A 6,000-nucleotide genomic window follows, 5' to 3' on the forward strand; every position below is an offset into this window, starting at 1 on the left:
ATCTTTTCTTCGATAGTCTGGGCTGTGTTCCTCATGTCGTATGCTATCTTTTCTTCGATAGTCTGGGCCGTGTTCCTCATGTCGTTTGCGTAATCTTCAAAGGAGTTCCTTGACTTCACCTTATTCCTGCATTTTGCATCTTCTAACTCGAATCTTAAAGCCTCCCGGGAATCAATTTACCAATTCAAGCCTTGGACAGACAGTGTCACCCCTTGTCATTTGTAATTGTGATATGATTTTATTCCTTACTAGTCTGCTTCAGCATCGAAGTTGATGTAAAACAACTATGCGCGTGAGCAAAAATACATCATCTTTCTCATGTCAAAGAAATAACTGAGAAATCTAACCTTAAATTGGTCCATAAATAAATTCCAAAATACTGACTACTTGGCAATGCCAAAAATAACCCAAGATTAAATGAACCTAACTATCTGCATTACCAGTACAACACTTACTGCGCAATCCATATACACGTCGCTGGAATGTAAAATGCTGCTGCTCTCTCCAGGATTGCTTGGAGCTTTTCATGTGCTGATCTGGACAACAAGACAAAGTTAACATTTGACAGCTTGCCTCTGACCCAGAGAACCGTATTCTGAGCTGGCTAATGATATAAACACTATGGCATGCCCAAATTTGCATCTTTTACTCAAGATTGCTGATGCTTTTAAGCCGTAACTTGTTTTATTCGGTCATATAAACAAACCAATGCCACATGCGACTCGAGAAGTATCCCATCCAGACCCACGGAACAGCTAATTTGGGCAGTCATATCATGGCTGTGCTTGGATACAGCAACTGATATCCACATATTCCCAAGTCCCATCGAGTTCCCATCTCTTGAGAGCAGGATGAAGAGGGAAAAGAAGGGTCTCATCAGTAGGTTTTGGGGATGAAACCTCTTCAGTAAATGATTTTGTTTCCAGCAGAGAAGGATTTTTGAATTTTATACAACACTGGCCACTGCTCAATTCACTTTGCACACAGGAAATGGACAAAAACTGCTTACGCATGGTTAATACATATGTATATACTACCACAGTCCACACAATTTAACTTGAGCTTGCAACACTTGGGATCATTTGGCAAGTGCTACTAAATGGTAGAGACTTATGATGCAAATAATGAAACTGAAACACTTGGTGCAGAATGGTGCATACTTCAAGTAAAAACTGATAGAACATCAATTCTAAAAGGCACTCTAAACCATTAAGACAAACAACAAGACGGAAGACTGAAAAATCCAAATTAGACAAGAGACTGACTCAAACAACGCTTCATCACACACTTAATATTCCTCAGTCCTCAGTTTTTACCTCTATTACTTTATTCTCTTTGGTTTCCATCTCTTCATCTGATTCACTAGAATCACTACTACCAGTAACACCCCAATAAGACCTTCAAAATCTTCATCATTATCAACTCTCTCCTCCTCCTCATCTTCTTCTCCATCATAGTCTTCATCATCTTCGTCCTCTTCTTCATACTCCTCATGGATACGTCTCCCTGCGTAGAGCCCCCATCCATGCCCTTTCTGACCCTTAACTCTCAAAACTTGGCCTTCAACTAGTACTGCTGGTAACTCACTATCATTCCCTTGAGGACAATAATTGATAGCTTCATCCTCTTCAACATCAAATCTACAACTGTCCTCCCAATGCCCAATAATCCCACATCTATGACAAAACATGGGTAATTCTTCATACCATGGCCCAGAATACATAACCCATTTCATATCTCTTTCGTCTTCGAAGTGAAAACCAAACATATCACCACTAAGCTCCGTGATTGTAAATTTAAAGATAGCAATATCAGTCCATGCTCTTCTGATATCTCTAATAACATTGCATGGTTTGATGAATCTGAGCTTTTCCGTTATGTGGAGCTTACCGATGAGTGTGTTTTTCCATTTGTTTTGATGAGCCTTTGCAAGTAGCGGTTGTTCTGGTATGATCACTGGAGCTTGTTTGCATATGAATTCCTCCGTCTCTACTTTCTCCACCATATTTGGTTGTTGACAACTAGGGTGTTTACGAAACTGAACAAACCCAAAAAAAAACAATAAAGATTTTTTTTTTTTTTTTTTTTGGACTTTTATATGATTAAATCATCAATAAGTTCTAAACTTGGCAGATACATTTATATCATTTCTTAATTAATTTCTTTGGGGGTTTGTTTTTCAGCTGCTGAAATTCAGATGAAGAGACGAAGAGTTGAGACTATAGAAAAGACTGATCAGTTGAAGAGATGTTGTACTTCTGAAGAAGAAGGGAGAAGGAGAAACCCGGAAATGTCAAGTGAGAAATCCAAAAATCAAGAAATGTGAAGAAGGGAGATCATTTGGAGAAGGAGAAATCCAGAAATTGGAGGAAATTTTGGGGGTTTGTAAAAGAAAGTTTCTTGAATTGCTTGTGGAGCTTGATCAAAAGACGATGGAGTGTATTGGGATACAAGGAAAGTTGGTGAACTGGAATCTATAAAGATTGCTGCTGAAGATGACTTAGGAGTTCAAAAGGAGACAAGAAAGAAAAAGAAACCTAGTTCGAATGGTTTGGGGCAAAAAGGAGGAAAGAATATGCGGACGAGTCACTTACTTGGAGGGGGAATTGAAAAAGATGGGAAAGGATATGGAACATGAGAAAAGGAGAGCGCGTGATGAGGTTGAATTTTGGAGGAATAAGTTCTGTGATTTGTAGAATCTTGTATTTCCGAATCGCGGGGCTTACAAAATGATGCTCCTTGCAGCGGTGATAAGGAAGGAGACAACGAGTTGAGCAAACATGATGCTGAATTCACTAGAGGAAGGCATTGTTCTCGTGTGTCTGAGTTGCAAACCAAACACAAGGTCTTCAATGAGGATGAAGCTGAAATGAATACACATCGTCAAGTGGAAGATAAATTGCTGAATCCTCTGCTATGAGCATTCCTTCTGAAAGTCCTAATGTGTCGAGGTCAAAAATTTGATGATGTGAATGGGATGGTGGAGAGAACATCCACACATGGATCCTCATCTGAGAATCATTTAGAATTGAGTGACAATTTAAATGACAAGGTAGGAAACACAGCTGCAGTGATCTTGGTTTGTCTAGATAGTGATGATGAAAGTGTTGGTGAATCTTCTAAGGAAAGTACTGGTGGTTCACAATCTCTTGGCGAGGTTATGGACAGGATGGCGATGAATTAGGGGAACAAAGTAAAAGAAGTCAAATGGGACCCTGAGCTCTGCATTTAAGCTGTATTTGCTCTCAATCGGCAGCAAATTTCTATCAAAAAAATCTGCAAATGGTTTCTTCCATTACTTCGATACAGTCAGGTATTGTTAAGAATGCCCTGCACTTTTCCTTCATTTCATTATAATTGGAAACTGGATGCATATAAGGCTATAAGCTATATAATCTTTTAACAATTAGAAGGGTCGCATTAGCTACATAGTATGTTGTTACTGTTTCTTTTTCGAGTCATAGGTTGTTTAATAGGAATGATCACTGCACATCACTTGGTTTCTCTACCTTATCAATATAATACTATTTTATTTACCTACTAGTGACAGAGAAAAAAGAAGAAAAAACTGATTGCTTCTTATCTTTTATCTTCCTCGCTGTATTAGTTTAACTTTCAGGTTTTGTATATAATCGCACAATCTTTTTATGGAGAACAAAAGCTTCTTAAAATGATTTTCAGATGTAGATTACGTCCATATTTTCTCATGGTTTTTCATTTTCAGTTGCATTCCGTATTGATGGCTATTGTATCTTCACAGGATTAGAAATTTGGCATCATGGACGAGGACTGAAAGGTGACTTAAAGAAGTCTGCAAAGGAGTTAGAGGAGGAACTCACCTACGCAGAAGACTGCGAGAGGCTATCTAGTAGTTACTTGAAGCAGTTATTCAGTATCTACCAGGACAAACAAGATTCTTTTTCTCTTCCTACTTCAACTGCGAGATGTTGAGGTAATTGCTAACATATATGATGTGTATAAGTTAACACATTACTGTGCAAGCATTGCACTCTTGATCTCCTTTGAATTTTCTCAATATTGCGTGTATGAAAACTGTATTTTACTTAGTCCACAGAGAATCATCTGTAGATAGGTTTTGTTAAATTTTCTGTACGTTCTCGTGGCTGTGTTTGTTTCCCAATAGGTAAATGTTTTTCTGACTGTTGTGTTCATGTGTGACTGGAGCAAGTTTCCGTGTCTGAGCTTCTCTAAGGATGTCCCAGTCTGTATTAATACTTTGATGGGTTCAACATATCATTCTTATGCAGTCCCTATTAACTTAACAAATACCGTATTTTGGATGTTTATATCTCTGTCAATTAGTTTTAGGGTTGACTATCTTTATCTATTCCACACCCTTGCTGTGTTTCTTTGTCTTTTGTTTTTCTCATGCACCTGTAAGTTTCTTTGTTATTGTACTCGTATAAGTGTCATCCCCAGGCTAGTATCCTTCAATTGTAGTTGTGTATGCCCTTACATGCCACTATCTTAACAATTTCTTAGTACCCATATTTTGTGGAATTGACATACCCTCTAAAGATGTGTTTTAATAGTTGTATAAACTCTTGAACATCTACTGTTTGGATGCTGTGTTGCTAGTTCCATTTGGATGCCGTCTCCTAATCCAATAATTAATAGCAGTTCGACCCTTTAGTTCTTTGATTAATCATTTTACTGATAGTGAAACTGTGAGGCGAAGCTACTAATTGCTATATCATTTGGAAAGAAACATGTAATTGAATCTTTAATTAGGCGGAATTTAAAGAGATTTATTCCAGTTGAACTACGAGATTTTTGGATTACTGAAACCATAGTGATAACAAGGAGCCTAGGGAGCCTGTTACGGATCCAAGTACAACAGTATTACTTAAGAATTCATTTCTAGCCGGAATGCTTAAAAATCAATTTTGAAGCTTATCGGATTGACGAAAGAGTTTATGTTGGTTTTGGATGAATTTGGCATTGATAAAATAGTAACTGCTGCAGAGGAAATGTAGGAGTCAGGATAAAAGACTTTCTAGAAGAAGCTGAAGCATATACAAGTAAGAGTAGTGGCACAAGAGATGTCTCTAGCAAACTACCGTATTTTTGAGTGGGTAAGTTCCCAACTTGTTTTGGTTTCTATTTAAGTGAAGAAGAAAATGTCTTTTTGATTTGTAATATCTTGGTGGAACTTTATCACTGTTTAAATGCATATATGATTTGGCAACCGGTATAGAAAACAATACCTTATATTGTAGCAATTAGTTCATTTTATTATAATATATGTACATCTTCCATTCAATGAGACGTAGATGGGACTTTTTTAATGTTTTAGCAGTCTATATCTGAATCATTTACATTCTCCGTCTTAAGTGCAGATGTAAATGCATACAGCTTATCTAGCAAGTGCGGGTAACCATGTATGTGTGCTAGACGTGATGATATATGATCTTCACCTTGCATTATGGAATGTAAATTTAGAGTCATCAGTATATTGATATATAGTTTTTCAAGAGTGGGTTTCATTTTTGGTACTAAGCTGAATTCGCTGTTGATAAAAGTCCGGGGAAATGTGCTGAAGGTATTCAAAGTGGTGATTTTCTTGTGAATTGGAAATTAAGTTCTATGATCCTCCTTAATTGTTTACCTTGTGGTATTCTTTATGTTTGAACTATTCAATTCATGTAACCTTACAAGGCATGAAAGAAAATTATGCTGAGAAATTCTGAAGCCCAATATAATTCACTTCATTAATGATCTTCTCTGTAATGGAGTTTTTACATCAGACTGAGAGAAGTTATAGCATAACCATAACCATTCATGTCAGAAATAGAAAACAGGATGACACAAAAGGAAAAAAGAGAGACTTCAAGATTACTAAGAAATGCACCACCTTGTTTGTTTTTTGGCTGAACCAGAAGTAGAAAATGAATCCGATGATATCTTTTCTCTGATTTTCTGGGCCGTGTTCCTCCACCTTATTCCTGCATTCTGCATCTCCTAACTCGTATTATAAAG

The sequence above is a fragment of the Papaver somniferum genome, unplaced genomic scaffold (assembly GCF_003573695.1).
Source record: "Papaver somniferum cultivar HN1 unplaced genomic scaffold, ASM357369v1 unplaced-scaffold_137, whole genome shotgun sequence".
NCBI classification, from domain to species: domain Eukaryota; kingdom Viridiplantae; phylum Streptophyta; class Magnoliopsida; order Ranunculales; family Papaveraceae; genus Papaver; species Papaver somniferum.